Source organism: Pseudorasbora parva, chromosome 11, assembly GCF_024679245.1.
Source record: "Pseudorasbora parva isolate DD20220531a chromosome 11, ASM2467924v1, whole genome shotgun sequence".
NCBI lineage: Eukaryota > Metazoa > Chordata > Actinopteri > Cypriniformes > Gobionidae > Pseudorasbora > Pseudorasbora parva.
This window is the reverse complement of record NC_090182.1, coordinates 6,411,890-6,429,378: the sequence shown is the minus strand read 5'-3', so window position 1 is coordinate 6,429,378 and position 17,489 is coordinate 6,411,890. Positions and strand designations below refer to the sequence as shown.

At 44.0% G+C, this 17,489-nt stretch overlaps 1 protein-coding gene across 1 annotated transcript in view; it reads left to right on the top strand.

Moving 5' to 3' along the window:
- frmpd3 (FERM and PDZ domain containing 3) overlaps nucleotides 1-17,489 on the top strand; it is a 407,976-nt gene that overhangs the window by 26,063 nt on the left and 364,424 nt on the right. The gene's annotated exons all lie outside the window — the stretch shown is intronic.

Here is a 17,489-nt window from a genome sequence, read left to right as displayed (position 1 = left end):
CATGAGCACACTCAAGCCGAAGCTCTCTTCACTCTGCCTCCGCCGCGGCTCTTCTTCCGCCGCTGCCGCAGAGTTGTCCTCACTCTTCTCTCGTTCCGTCGCGCTACAGCCGCAGACAGAGAATACTAGAGTGAATAGGCGAACTCGAGCCGAAGCTCTCGTCACTATACCGTCGCGCTGAGGAGGCGCCGCGGACAGACGGAGCTTTTCCTCACTCTTCCTCTTCTCTAGTTCAGTCGCGATATCGCCGCGGACAGAGAATACTAGAGTGAATAAACTAACTCGAGCCGAAGCTCTCGCCGTGCTAGAAGCGCCGCGGACAGAGTTTTTCCTCACGCTTCCAATTCTCGTTCAGTCGCGCTGTCGCCGCGGACAGAGAATACTAGAGTGAATAAACAAACTCGAGCCGAAGCTCTCGCCGTGCTAGAAGCGCCGCGGACAGAGTTTTTCCTCACGGTTCCAATTCTCTCGTTCTGTCGCTCTATCGCCGCGGACAGAGAATACTAGAGTGAATAAACAAACTCGAGCCGAAGCTCTCGCCGTGCTAGAAGCGCCACGGACAGAGTTTTTCCTCACGCTTCCAATTCTCTCGTTCTGTCGCTCTATCGCCGCGGACAGAGAATACTAGAGTGAATAAACAAACTCGAGCTGAAGCTCTCGCCGTGCTAGAAGCGCCGCGGACAGAGTTTTTCCTCACGCTTCCAATTCTCTCGTTCTGTCGCTCTATCGCCGCGGACAGAGAATACTAGAGTGAATAAACAAACTCGAGCCAAAGCTCTCGCCGTGCTAGAAGCGCCGCGGACAGAGTTTTTCCTCACGCTGCTTCCAATTCTCTCGTTCTGTCGCTCTATCGCCGCGGACAGAGAATACTAGAGTGAATAAACTAACTCGAGCCGAAGCTCTCGCCGTGCTCATTCTACTGCCGTCGTGCTGAAGCGCTGCGGACAGAGAATACTAGAGTAAGTTAGACGAGCGAGCTCGGGCTGTTGTGTATGTCAAGAACAATGTCGCTGCAGCGCTCGCTTACTGCCAAGGAAGTTGTAATGGCTGCCTTGTCATGATAGCGCGCGCGCGCCCCTTCCACAGCGCGTTGCTGACTAGAGCGCGACTTATGTCATAGCACGCGCTCACTGTCAGAGCATAAGGGCGTCGGAAAATGGCTGCCAAGCTAAGCCCTTTTTTCACTCTATCACTTCCAGTCCCCTTTATTCAGGCGGCTGGAAAGGTTTTTACACTGTAGACAAAGTGTCCACTACACAGTGTGCACCCCTACATAAGCACTGTTAATTCAGCCTCACAAAATCCCAAATAAATCCCGCCGCGGCCGGATTACACCATATAAAGTCAACTAGCCTTATTGCAGTCAACTAGCCTGTGGTCAAACACGCTTGTCTGCATGCGCACTTTCAGTCTAGACTAGAACATAACGGCATTGTGGAATGGCTCACATACCACCCGCACTTCCTTACATTCTCCCAGTTCCCTTAAGTTAAGTGACTGGAGATGAAATATTGCAGTCAACTAGCCTGTGTTAAACACGCTCGCCTGCACACTAATGCTGTGTGCGTTTACCCCTGTGGATTTGCTCACTGGTTTGCACCATGGGTATTCTACGTAGGTTGTGCGCCACTACACATTGTTTACACTACACACAAAAGAGCTTTCTATGTAGGAAATGTGCCCACTTTACAGTCTGCACTCCTGCACCCAAGCACTTTTCACAAAGTTCACTCTCGCACACACAATATAAATGTGAGGCGCGCGCCCACTGCAAAGCCGGCACCGCCAAAACTAACACTATCCCCACAGTGTTACAAGCAGTGTTACAGCACAAGCAACCCGGCTAACAGGCCCCTATTACTAAGCGGCCAGCCCACGAATCTAATTCAACCCCTGGCTTCACGAGCCCAGGCCTGGCAGGCCATTCCTGGTATATAATATTGGGTGTTGAACATATAAAACGAGGTTCTCGCTACAGTTTTGCTCGCAGACCCCGCGATTCAAGCCGTGGTCGAGCCCTCAGTAAGAAACAGTGTCAGTCACGTGCTTTTCGCTGAGGCATTGAAACTGTTAAAGGAGAGAGCGGCGGAAGCAGTACACCCGACGCTAGCGAGTCAGGTTTTTACTGTCGCTAATTCCTCATGCCGAAAATGGATGGCGGTCTCAGGCCCATTTTCCAGGCATCTGAACAAAGCACTTATGACACGCTCGTTTCAAGGTGCTGACGGTGAAACAAATCCTCGCGCACATTCGCCCCGGGGATTGGGTTTTCTCAATAGATCTGAAAAACGCATACTTCACGTTACGATAACCCCCTCTACAGGCCATTCTTGAGATTCGCCTTCGAGGGGCAGGCTTATCAGTACAGTCATTGTCATAGACTCAGACTCAACGAGCGTCTTACGGCATAAGAACCACCACGTCTTGATAGCGTACATAAAATCGCTAGGGCAGCCGAGTTCAGACTCTCTTCACTGCATGGCTAAGCATCTCCTTTTATGGGCAGAGCACAATCTGAGCTCCCTAAGGGCGGCTTACGTGCCAGGTATTCTGAATCAGGGTCCGGACATGTTATCCAGAGGACCCATGTCCCCAGGGGGATGGTCCCTTTACCCGCAAACGATTCAGCTCACACAGCACACACTGCCCAATATTTTTTCTGCAAACGCAGGGATGCCCTGGCCCATGTTGGCCCAGACTCCCTCTATATGCTCCCTCCGATCGCGATCCAGCTGCAAGCCTGTGCTTTTTAATAGCCCCACTTTGGAAGAACTGCACATGGTTCTCCAAACTGTTTCAGCTGTCAGACACAGCCCCATGGCCTATTCCGCCAACGAAAGGGAAGATCTGGCATCCCAATCCCGAGCTGTGGGCCCTCCACGTATGGCCCATCAACGGTATCCGGGAACCTCTCTGACAGGTTATGAACACTATTTCGGAAGCTAGAGCCCCTGCTATCTGGCAGCTCTGCTTTGAAGTGGTCAGTGGTTTTCTAACATCGACGCACACTCATGCGAACTGGCGGAATTGCTCGCTTTCTCCAAGAGCTAATGGACGCGGGTCGTCCCCCCTCCATACTCGGGGTGTGTGTCTCCGCCATAGCAGCTAGCCACGCTCCGATCGCGGCACATTCACTAGGGAAAAGTGATCTTATTGTGTGTTTTCTTAAAGGGGCCAGGAGATTCAGCCCGCCTTGCCCCTACCTCGGTCCCTATTTGGGACCTCGCCATGGTTTTGGAGGCCGTGAAGGGTTCCCCCTCCTAACCACTTCAGACCACGAGCTTGAAGCACATATCACTCAAAACCGTTTTTCTGCTGGCTGTGGCCTCGGTTAAGCGAGTGGGTGGCTTACCTGCACTCTCCGTGAGCCCTTCCTGTCTTGAGTTTGGGTCCAGCAACTTCAAGGTTGTGCTCAAACCGAGGCATGGTTTTATGCTGAAAGTGCTATCAACCCCTTCAGTATGCAGGTCTTTTCACTGCTTAACCCGCGTCTCAGAGAGAATAAGACGCAAACCTATTCTGCCCAGTCAGAGCATTGAGATTGTATCTAGAGCGCTCCGCCCCCTTCAGGCAGTCGGATCAGCTCTTCATTGCTTCGGTGGCCGCACTAAAGTTTGTGCTGTCATGAAACAGACTCTCACTGGATAGTGGATGCAGTCCCACTAGCATATAGGTCTAGGACCTAACCTGTCCTACAGGCATTCAAGCCCACTCCTCTAGAGGCATGGCCTCATCTTGGGCTTGGTCGTGTGGCATTTCTTTGGAAGATATCTGTGCGGCGGCAGGCTGGGCCTCTCCGTCCACTTTTATCAGATTCTACAAGTTGGAGGTTCCAGCTCTACAAGCAGGGCTTCTCTCCATCTAGGCTCTTTCTAGACCCCGACAAACAGATTGCCTTATGTTTTGGCCTGTACACATTAGCCCTCAAGCACTTATTCATTCATCATAAGATCCGACTATGTCCGATCCGCTGTTCAAACGAACCGACTCTTCCGGTTCTTCATTCCCCCTATAAGCCGCCTCTGTCGGTGTCTCGGGGGTTTATAACATGTGCTTTGGGTATACTGGGTCAGTCAGCACACACGGCGCTTTACATTGTGTTCCCATACGTAATACGAGGAACCTCTCTCGAAAGGGAACGTACTCGGTTACTTTCGTAACCTCGGTTCCCTGAGAGAGAGGAACGAGTATTACGTTCCGTGCCGTGTTTATGCTTCTCAGGTATCGCTTCAGTCGATCTTAAAACCTGACACCTATGGCGAATTAGGGTCTTATATAGCCTCCTGTATGCAAATATAAGCACCTTTTTCGGCGGGCTTCTGGAACGCCCCCCATTGGTTCGTTCCTCTCAGCCGCCTCACCATAGGTTCCTGCAGTTGCCGCGGCCCGGCCAATCAGAGCGCTCCACGCGCTGGGCTATGGCCGTGCAGCTCACTGCGCTTTACATAGATACCTTTATTAATAAAATTTTGCTTCACATTCTCGAGAAAAGGAGTTTTTCCCATACGTAATACTCGTTCCTCTCTCTCAGGGAACCGAGGTTACGAAAGTAACCGAGTACGTTTTCCTGCCTGTTTTCCTGCCTGTTAATTGCCATGTTTTTGCCTTGGTTACTGATTCAGTTACTCATGTGGTTCATTTTATTGATTGGTTTGGTTGTGTATATTTTAGCCCTGTTTCTTTTAGTTCTTTGTCAGTTCTTATCACGTTATACCCAGAGTGCCCAGAGTGTTTGGACATTTGTTTAATAAAAATGTTATACTGCTGCACTTAGTGTAGATCCTTTCCTCACCTTTATAAACTGGAGTGTGACAGAAGAACTAAACTGAACGGTTCCCCTACACCATCTGCTAGACTGAGGTGGAAAACCGTGTGCCAGCCGCAGTCACCACCCCAGCGATGGATGAGCCTGAACCCACCACAGATGCAGAGGTAGAGCTCACCACAATACCAGCGTCTGGGAGGAAAAGGAGTCGAGCATCGTCCTGGAGCCAGAAGAAATGACTGAACAGGTGCATAAGCCCTATTATTAGTCCCAGAGGTATCTTAGTGGAGTGTGAGGGAATGAAGTGGAGCCCTACCCCCTCTACTGCGGCAGAGGAAGATTTACTGATTTTCTTTTTAGATTGAGTGTAGCCTGCCCTGCCTCCTACTCCAACCTCCTCTGTTTGTGTCAAGTCAGCCTTCTGTAAAATGCCTGCCTGTTACATGTCGGCCAAGAGGGTTATTCCCAAGAAGTCAACCTGTTCCGTGTCAGCCAAGTGTCGTTCCAGATTTGTCTGCCCTGTGTCTACTTAGAGAGTTATTTGTGACGTTCCTTTTTAGCACTGCCCAGTCCTTAAGCCCTGCTGGCACAGCTCATCTCACGCTGGATCTGCCTCTCCACCTGAGGCCTGTTGCATGAAGCTAGCTGAACAAACTCTGAGTTTCAGAGTAGGTTTAGAGTTGACGAATCCAGATAAATCCAACCTGGTTTAGACCAAGTTCGGCGGTCTCTCAAAGCTTGGTATAAACTTTCTCTGTCAGCTCAGGTTTAATCCAGAGTTTGCGATTAACTCTGAAGTGCGTGCTCCTGAAAATGTGACGTGCGACAAACAGCCAATCCCAGTGTCCGTTTGATTCACTTCTTGCAAGAGAGAAGGCGCAATTAATTTCTCTTCTGAAGATTGATCTCTTCTTGAAAATTATAATGAAATGAAATGCGTTTACAAAGCAGGAATAAACCCAGCTGCTGCAGCGACAGTTTGAGAAGACAGCTGAAAGAATATCTGACTATCAATGCATGAGGTGAGTCAAAGAAATATGTCTAATAGTTATAGGTTCACAAAGAGCTCAAATGAAAACACGTTGTTTAAAAGAATCATGAATGCATGTTTTATATTTATTAATATTTGTCTACTTGTCAATTCATATAATAATTATATGAATATATTATATTAATTAAAAGTAATAATTTAGCCAATAATAGCGCCAACGGGTGAGCAATTTTGTCTCTAGTGTTTATACATATATATATACATATATACAAATAATATACACACACACACACACACACACACACACACACACACACACACACCCCTATTCAATTTCTCATTAATGCAATTATCTAATCAACCAATCAAATGGCAGTTGCTTCAATGCATTTAGGGGCGTGGTCCTGGTCAAGACAATCTCCTGAACTCTGAACTGAATGTCAGAATGGGAAAGAAAGGGGATTTAAGCAGTTTTGAGTGTGGCATGGTTATTGGTGCCAGACGGGCCGGTCTGAGTATTTCACAATCTGCTCAGTTACTGGGATTTTCAAGCACACCCATTTCTAGGGTTAACAAAAAATGGTGTGAAAAGAGAAAAACATCCAGTATGCGGCAGTCCTGTGGGTGAAAATGCCTTGTTGATGCTCGAGGTCAGAGGAGCATGGGCTGACTGATTCAAGCTGATAGAAGAGCAACTTTGACTGAAATAACCACTCGTTACAACCGAGGTATGCAGCAAAGCATTTGTGAAGCCACAACACGCACAACCTTGAGGCGAATGGGCTACAACAGCAGAAGACCACACTGGGTACCACTCATCTCCACTACAAATTGGAAAAAGAGGCTACAATTTGCCCAAGCTCACCAAAATTGGACAGTTGAAGACTGGAAAAATGTTAAGTCTTAATTTCTGTTGAGACATTCAGATGGTAGAGTCATATGGCCCCCGCAATCACCAGATCTCAAGCCAATAGAGCATCTTTGGGATGTGTTGGAACGGGAGCTTCGTGCCCTGGATGTGCATCCCACAAATCTCCATCAACCGCAAGATGCTATCCTATCAATATGGGCCAACATTTCTAAAGAATGCTTTCAGCAGCTTGTTAAATCAATGCCACGTAGAGTTAAGGCGGTTCTGAAGGCGAAAGGTCAGACACAGTATTAGTATGGTGTTCCTAATAATCCTTTAGGTGAGTGTGTTTATTTATATATATATATATATATATATATATATATATATATATATATATATATATATATATATATATATTAGAGCCGTGACTTTAACGTGTTAATTAAGATTTAATTAATTACGGGACATTAACGCGTTAATTAATTACGCAAAAAAATAAATAACAATTTTAACCACACTTATTTTTGCACTGCGGAACGTTTTTCAATGAATGAGTTTTGATGGACCGATTATACTGGAATACCAACTAGCGCTCACGAGTCAACAACAAACCATGAGTGAACATGAACGAAGAAGCTGACGAGACCGCTTTGCTTGGCCCTGTGGATGGGAAATTTTGTTTTAAAAAACGAAAGGATTGAAGCGTCGACAAGTGCATGGTGTGCAAGCTATAAAAACAAGGAATTTGCGTTTCACCGCAGCACATCGAGCCTCAAATATCACAAATATGCTTTTGCTACACTTAATGGCAAACATTGCGCTGGTGTGGTGGACTGAAATAAATAAACAATATTTTGTTGATTAAGCTTATGTATTCAGTCATTATTCAATGGTGTACTAAAAATCCTTGTGAAAAATTACTTCTCATTGTTCTCAGGACAAATATTTATATGCAATTAAAATGCGATTAATTTCGATTAATTAATTACAAAGCCTCTAATTAATTAGATTAATTTTTTTAATTGAGTCCCGGCCCAAATATATATATATATATATACACACAGACACACACACACACATATACACAACATATTTTGTTTTTTTTATTTTAAATTACTTAATCATTTGTCTATGTATTAGTGTATGTCAAGCTGGAAATGGGGGGATGGAAGAGTTGTAATCTGTCGACAACATTGAAACACAAGGGTAGATCTGACATTTAGCCAGTAGTAGAAGACTGGCTTATAAATGACCATAAGCACAATTCAGAGTTGTAAGCACAGTCGATTCCAACAGTTTAAGCTTTATCATTGTGCCTGCCAGCAAGGATAGTCAGTTTTCAGGAAAAACTCATAAAAATACACCATTAATGTGGTCTAGCGAGGTCTCATAACAAAGACTTCAACGTGTAGACTCAGACAATTCATCAGCAATCAGAATTCCAAAATCAATTGCTAATCAATACCTTGAGTTTCAAGTGATGCACAATTTTAAAACATTTCTTGCACAATGGCATATCTTTTCTAAATACTAAAGCAAATAATCAATTCTTATAGGCCCCAGAGTGCTTTTGTCAAGGAATTCATGAGATTCCAAAAAAAACCACAATTATCTTCCATCATTCAGGAATGACTGGTAATATAAAAGCCAAAAGCTTAGAGAGAGGCTGGTGTGACATATTGCAAAAGCTTTTAGACCATTTAGATGTCAATGAGGGCTGTTCTTCAGTGCCACCTACATGACTGCAGTTAGACAAAATAACAAGATGCTAGGGAGACATTTTATTTATCTTTATCATTCTCTTCCAGAGCATGCTAATTGTAGAAAACAAGTTGTACAGCAGTATACACTCTAGTGTATGCCACAACCATGCCTCTAGCCTTTGAAAAGCTGTTCAATGCTCCACCGGCTCTCAGTTGGAGCCCAGCACTGCTTTTCAATCAACCGTGTGTCTCCTGTGGGTTCTAAGACGAAAGAGAGAGAGAGAAGGAGGGGAGACAAATAATAAAAACACATTCTCTGTGATTAATATGATTCTCTCTCACCCTCAGAGCAAATGACATCTACGCTCAATCAGAAAGAGACTCTATTAAAACGTATTGATTCCAAACACCAAGTAAAACGTACTGAACAAAGTTTAAGTTCTCGAAAGAAATGTGAAACTACAAACTATATCACTTATGTGAGTGCGTTGCTGCGCATTGAAGAAGCGCAAAAAAGTGAATGACTGGAGATAAAAGATGGTTCTTTACAATTGTTTTGAATACACACATGCACAATATAGTCTAAAATGGTTTTAACCACCTCCAGATGTGGCGTCATGTCCCCATGGAATCACTAAAAGCTGTGATTCCAGAAGGAAAAGGCAGTGGGTATACGACAGTAATAGTGTTAAAGTTATACAGCAGCTTTGGTTCTGTGTAAATTCTGTATTGAAGTTGTCATTTTAACACACATTTTTTTCAGTCCAGGCTATTATATGGTTGAACACATAAAAGAGAATCAAAACAAAGTACAATTCAGAATAAAATTTGATGCAAGAAAAAATAAAACCAATGGAAATTCAATAAGCATCAGTCACTGTTGTGCACGGAAAATACTATATTGATCTGTCAATGGGAGGTTTTTACATTTTAATCCTAAAAAAGGAGTATCATCTGTAAAAACAACAACACAAATATTGCACACAGTCTAAGACTGAAATTACATATACATTACAGTACATTACATATATTACATGTACTTACTATAGTAATAACAGTAAATTATGCATCATTTCATGCAACCAACCCTCAACCAAACCCTAACCCTATAGTAAGTACATGTAGTTAATAATTATTACACAGTACTTAAATACACTCTAATGCAATTATCTAATCAACCAATCACATGGCAGTTGCTTCAATGCATTTAGGGGCGTGGTCCTGGTCAAGACAATCTCCTGAACTCTGAACTGAATGTCAGAATGGGAAAGAAAGGGGATTTAATCAATTTTGACCGTGGCATGGTTGTTGGTGCCAGATAGGCCAGTCTGAGTATTTCACAATCTGCTCAGTTACTGGGATTTTCAAGCACACCCATTTCTAGGGTTAACAAAAAATGGTGTGAAAAGGGAAAAACATCCAGTATGCGGCAGTCCTGTGGGTGAAAATGCCTTGTTGATGCTCGAGGTCAGAGGAGCATGGGCTGACTGATTCAAGCTGATAGAAGAGCAACTTTGACTGAAATAACCACTCGTTACAACCGAGGTATGCAGCAAAGCATTTGTGAAGCCACAACACGCACAACCTTGAGGCAGATGGGCTATAACAGCAGAAGACCACACCGGGTACCACTCTTCTCCACTACAAATAGGAAAAAGAGGCTACAATTTGTACAAGTTCACCAAAATTGGACAGTTGAAGACTGGAAAAATGTTGCCTGATCTGATGAGTCTCGATTTCTGTTGAGACATTCAGATGGTAGAGTCAGAATTTGGCGTAAACAGAATGAGAACATGGATCCATCATGCCTTGTTACCACTGTGCAGGCTGGTGGTGGTGGTGTAATGGTGTGGGGGATGTTTTCTTGGCACACTTTAGGCCCCTTAGTGCCAATTGGGCATCGTTTAAATGCCACGGCCTACCTGAGCATTGTTTCTGACCATGTCCATCCCTTTATGACCACCATTTTCCCATCCTCTGATGGCTACTTCCATGCACCATGTCACAAAGCTTAAATCATAAATTGGTCTCTTGAACATGACAATGAGTTCACTGAACTAAAATGGCTCCACAGTCACCAGATCTCAACCCAATAGAGTATCTTTGGGATGTGGTGGAACGGGAGCTTCGTGCCCTGGATGTGGATCCCACAAATCTTCACCAACTGCAAGATGCTATCCTATCAATATGGGCCAACATTTCTAAAGAATGCTTTCAGCACCTTGTTGAATCAATGCCACGTAGAATTAAGGCAGCTCTGAAGGCGAAAAGTCAGACACAGTATTAGTATGGTGTTCCTAATAATCCTTTAGGTGAGTGTATAAGTGTAACCAATAATAATATGAGTATGTACAATGTAACTATATCACCTTAAAATAATAATAAATTGTTCAGTATATACACAATGTATGACACTGAGAACGAATCTGAATACATTAAATGAAGGTTGTATTGGAGCATGCTTTAGTAAGCATCTGATGTGTGTCCTTGGAACAACGGTGTAAGCACAGTCAAGGCTGTGCTTTTAAATGATGGTAATGGAATACCAAAGCAAAGCATCAACCACCGTCTGATACTTGTACGATGCGTTCCCATAGAGTGAACTCCCACGCTCACATTTCTCGTCCTCAAGCCACACACACACACACACACACACATACACACGCTGACTACAGCCCACACTGCCATCTCCCCTCCATACAATGTTTTCTTGCAGAAATTAGGCACTCTTGACTCTATGCATGTGATTATAATGTTCCCTTTAAAATGCCATTAGTGTCAACCTTTCTTTCAGCCAGCTTTGACCAAACCAAAGCTTGAAAAAAATACACCTATTAAGATCAACATCTCTGCAGGAAGCACTCAACATATTTCCCACCATATGCAAAACACAGAAATAACTGGCAAACTGTTTTAAAAAGAGCATTTATTGGCATATTGACAGAAAGTCATGCATATGTTACTACTTTCTAGAATAATCTGTTTGTTGCACAAAAAGGGGTTGCACTCTGCTCTGACTAGATAGCTGCCATTTTTGCAAGACATCATTTTCTTTTAATTTTATACGTTGTGTTATTTAAATTTGGCTTATAGCATCAATTCTAGATTAATTGTCAATTAATTAACCATGAAATTAAACCGCTATTAAAACATTTCATTATAGCCAGCCTAACTTAAGCAACAGCCCTCCATTAAGCTGAGCAACAAGCAAGCTAGTCTGCTGTTGGCACAAAATGTGTCGTGCAAGGTTGTAAATGCCTTCAAAATTCAAGATATGAACTGTCCATGTATGATTTGTTCATATATACTAATCAGGCATAACGTTATGACCAATTAATATTGTGTTGGTCCCGCTTTTGCTGCCAAAACAGCCCTGATCCATCAAGGCATGGACTCCACTAGACCTGAAGGTGTGCTGTGGTATCTGACACCAAGATGTTAGCAGCAGATTATTTAAGTCTTATAAATTCAGCACATTCCACAGATGCTCTGTATTAAGTTCTGGGGAATTTGGGGGCCAAGTAAACACCTCAAAATCGTTGTTATGCTCCTCAAACCATTCCTGAAACATTTGTGCTTTGTGTCAGGAGCATTATCCTGCTAAAAAAAGCCACAGCCACCAGAGAATACCGGTTCCATCAAAGGGTGTACATGGTCTGCAGCAATGCTTAGGTTGGTGGTATGTCTCAAAGTAACATCCACATGGATGGCAGGACCCAAGGTTTCCCAGCAGAACATTGCCCAAAGCATCACACTGCCTCCGCCCGCCTGCCTTTTTCCCATAGTGCATCCTGGTGCCATGTGTTCCCCGGGTAAGAAGCACACACACACGGCCATCCAAGTGATGTAAAATTAAATGTGAATCATCAGACCAAGCCTCATTCTTCCATTGCTCCGTGGTCAAGTTCTGATGCTCACGTGTAACTGTTGGTTCTTTTCCGGTGGTGGACAGGCCAGCATGGGCACCCTGACTGGTCAGCGGCTATACAGCCCCATACACAACAAACTGTGATGCACTGTATTCTGACACCTTTCTATCAGAACCAACATTAATTTCTTAAGCAAATTGAGATATAGCTTGTCTGTTTGATTGGACCACACGGGTCAGCCTTCGCTCCCCACGTGCATCAATGAGCCTTGGCCGCCCATGACTCTGTCTCCAGTTCAGCACTGTTCCTTCCTTAGACCACTACAACCTAGAACACCCCACAAGAGCTGCAGTTTTGCCATGCCGTGATGAAGAGATAATTAGTGTTATTCACTTCACCTGTCAGTGGTCATAATGTTATGCATGATCAGTGTATGTAATATTTTTTTAGGAAATATCACAAAACTGAGTTCTCCTTGCTCTCAAAAAATTATGTAATGACACGTGCTGTGCGATTTAATACAATTTTAGTTTAGTTTTATTTATTTTTTGTCTTCCAACAATTATGAAAACACGATGACACATTCTGTTCCTTTCCTTTAAAGCAGTGCGCTGTTGCACTTCCTACGTAGCATCCAAATAAGTCAAATCATGCAATGTGACCACTGTGATTGTCATGATACAAAAAAAGAGGCTTAAAGCGTACACACAAAAATGTGTCAAAATGTCTGTTTTAGTCAGTTACAGATACTTAAGTCTTAAGTGAACATAAGCAGTTAGGAAAGTAAATGAGAGATTAATTCACTGAGTAACTTGAATATGTTTGAATTAATTAGTTTAACAAATTATTCAATGATTTAAGACTTGCCATCACCTATTGGTGGTTTTAATTTCATTTTTGAAAGTATATCTTTTCATCCCCCTAACATTTCTTATTTCTATATAAATAAATAAAAATTGGTAACATTGGTATGGGGAACATGTCACTATTAACTATGACTTTTACTTCAATAAACTTGATAAACCTTTTTTAATTAATTTACTGCTTATTAAAGTAGTTTTTGTTGTAACCTATTCATAATGCATGAATAGGTGCTTTAAAAACAGCCAACATCCTAGTAATATGCATGATAAAAAACAATTAGTTAATAGCGAGTATTGAACCCTAAAGTTAAGTGTTACAAATATCGGTTATAATGATACATGTCAGACAATTAAATGCCTTTCGTTTAGGATTTGTTTGCCTGGTTGGACTGTCCTACTGGTTTAAACCCTTGCCTGTCTTACAGCCCCATCTTCGGTCTGATGGAACATCATGGAGGAGTTAAGATGTGCACAAGTAACAGAATCCACCCCTCCATAGTGTCCACAGGAACGGACGTTTGTCCTTCAAACTCTACACTCTTGTGTTACTCATTGGGTCCACATGCCATTAAGGTTTTGGGCACCCGGGTGAGAACCGCACCATGCAGTTAGTGTGTAACTGTTTCTGGTGGCCCTCTCTAGCCTAGGATGTTTCCTTGTTCATCAAGAACAGTGCAACCTGTGCTCAAGTGAAAACGCTCAATCAACTCCCTGCTGGTCTTCATCCCTTGGCTATACCTCATTGGCCAAGGTGTTGACTTCATCATTGACCTCCCTCCCTCGTAATCATCTTGTCACCTCCTTAAGCCACCTTCAGCCCTGGAAACCGCAGAGGCTCTTCGCTTCTTCAGGCTATAGGATTGTGTGTTAGGATTCCAAATCGCTGGTCTGGAGTGTCAGCAAATCTTCCCTCTTTGGACCACTGGATGCATCAGAGCAATTGCTGAACACATACATCTGCAACAAGCTGTCCGTCAACAAAAGATCCAGGTTGATTGGTGCCAGAGTCCCAGGGCAAAGGGTCTGGCAGTCTCAAACTCGTGCAACAAACTCGGTCCCTTTCAAATTTCAAAAGTCAGATTAACCCCGTAACATACAAATCCTTGCTTCCTTCTAACTATAGCATCTTACGACCTTTTTTTTTGCCTATTATTCTTTGTGCATGGATCCCGCTATTTCAGCAGAATGTCTAGAGGAGACCGTCAAAAAAGTGTTTCCTAAAACTGAAATAAAAATAAATAAAACAATATAGACAAATTTTAAATGAAAACTTACAACAACAGCAACACAAATAAATACTACTAAAATAACACAAATAGAGAATAGAGATTTACAGCAAAAAGAAGAGTGGGAACACACAACATGACCAATCATAAAGTGAAACCGCAATGAATTATGGACCCACTTTATATTAGGTGGCCTATACTACATATACTAATCATTTTATTAATCATTTGATAAACTTAAACTTACCCACACCACCACACCTGTCCACTTTACCCTCAAACTGACCCACACCACCTCACCTTCCTTATCTTTACCCTCAAACTGACCCACACCACCACACCTGTCCTTATCTTTAACCTTAAACTTACCCACACCACCACACCTGTCCCTAACTCTACCCTTAAACTGACCCACACCACCACACCTGTCCCTAACTCTACCCTTAAACTTACCCACACCACCACACCTGTCCCTAACTCTACCCTTAAACTGACCCACACCACCACACCTGTCCCTAACTCTACCCTTAAACTGACCCACAGCACCACACCTGTCCCTAACTCTACCCTTAAACTGACCCACAGCACCACACCTGTCCCTAACTCTACCCTTAAACTGACCCACACCACCACACCTGACCCTAACTCTACCCTTAAACTGACCCACACCACCACACCTGTCCCTAACTCTACCCTTAAACTGACCCACACCACCACACCTGACCCTAACTCTACCCTTAAACTGACCCACACCACCACACCTGTCCCTAACTCTACCCTTAAACTGACCCACGCCACCACACCTGTCCCTAACTCTACCCTTAAACTGACCCACAGCACCACACCTGTCCCTAACTCTACCCTTAAACTGACCCACACCACCACACCTGTCCCTAACTCTACCCTTAAACTGACCCACACCACCACACCTGACCCTAACTCTACCCTTAAACTGACCCACACCACCACACCTGACCCTAACTCTACCCTTAAACTGACCCACACCACCACACCTGTCCTTATATTTACCCCTAAACTTACCCACACCACCACACCTGTCCTTATCTTTACCCCTAAACTTACCCATACACCACCTCACCTGTCCTTATCTTTACCCCTAAGCTTACCCACACCACCTCACCTGACCCTAACTCTACCCTTAAACTGACCCACACCACCACACCTGACCCTAACTCTACCCTTAAACTGACCCACACCACCACACCTGACCCTAACTTTACCCTTAAACTGACCCATACCACCACACCTGTCCCTAACTCTACCCTTAAACTGACCCACACCACCAGACCAGACCTGACCCTAACCTTACCCCTAAACTGACCCACACCACCAGACCTGTCTCTAACTCTACCCTTAAACTGACCCACACCACCACACCTGACCCTAACTTTACCCTTAAACTGACCCATACCACCACACCTGTCCCTAACTCTACCCTTAAACTGACCCACACCACCACACCTGTCCTTATATTTACCCCTAAACTTACCCACACTACCACACCTGTCCTTATCTTTACCCCTAAACTTACCCATACACCACCTCACCTGTCCCTAACTCTACCCTTAAACTGACCCACACCACCACACCTGTCCCTAACTCTACCCTTAAACTGACCCACACCACCACACCTGTCCCTAACTCTACCCTTAAACTGACCCACACCACCTCACCTGTCCTTATCTTTACCCCTAAACTTACCCACACCACCTCACCTGTCCTTATCTTTACCCCTAACCTTACCCACACCACCACACCTGTCCTTATCTTTACCCCTAACCTTACCCACACCACCTCACCTGTCCTTATCTTTACCCCTAAACTTACCCACACCACCTCACCTGTCCTTATCTTTACCCCTAACCTTACCCACACCACCACACCTGTCCTTATCTTTACCCCTAAACTTACCCACACCACCACACCTGTCCTTATCTTTACCCCTAACCTTACCCACACCACCACACCTGTCCTTATCTTTACCCCTAACCTTACCCACACCACCTCACCTGTCCTTATCTTTACCCCTAAACTTACCCACACCACCTCACCTGTCCTTATCTTTACCCCTAACCTTACCCACACCACCACACCTGTCCTTATCTTTACCCCTAAACTTACCCACACCACCTCACCTGTCCTTATCTTTACCCCTAACCTTACCCACACCACCTCACTTGTCCTTATCTTTACCCCTAACCTTACCCACACCACCTCACCTGTCCTTATCTTTACCCCTAACCTTACCAACACCACCACACCTGTCTTTATCTTTACCCCTAACCTTACCCACACCACCTCACCTGTCCTTATCTTTACCCCTAAACTTACCAACACCACCACACCTGTCCTTATCTTTACCCCTAACCTTACCAACACCACCACACCTGTCCTTATCTTTACCCCTAACCTTACCCACACCACCTTACCTGTCCTTATCTTTACCCCTAACCTTACCAACACCACCACACCTGTCCTTATCTTTACCCCTAACCTTACCCACACCACCACCCCTGTCCCTAACTTTACCCTTAAACTTACCCAAACACCAAAAGATTTTAATTGAATTTACTTTTAATGAAAAGCAGATATAGTATGATTTTCTTTCTCAAACCTGTCCTGGAAGACTTCTACTAGTGCACATTTTGGATGTCTCGCTAATTGGACAAGTCTAGCCGTCTATACTCTATAGGCTACTTATAAGCTGATGAGTTGAATCAAGCGTGTCAGGTTTGACACACACTGCCCTAGATTACAATGAACTGTGTGTGATGTTGGACAATTTTTTGAAGTGACGTATAGGCAGGCACATTGAACTTTAAACTACATCATATAAATAATGTTTGAAGAGTGTGAGATTTATGCTTTAATCACATCAAAGGGTAAACATATTAGCATCTGCTTCAGACACAAGAGGGCACGCAGCTAGAGGCAAACATCTCTGATAAATGCCAAATGGAGATCCGCTCGTTCATCTTGTTAGCGTTTGTCTGTCATCCGTGTCTTGCAAGCTGTGTGATGGATGACGTGACAACAACACAACAGGCATCACATCTCCTAATTGATCACCATGGAAGCGTTTACACAGCAGGACAGCCCATGACTCTTTGCTGCAAAACTATGGCAGCTCAAGCCTGAAGGAGTGCATTATAATTCACCTTTATAGATCCATTTTATATCCACTGTTTCATTGCCCAT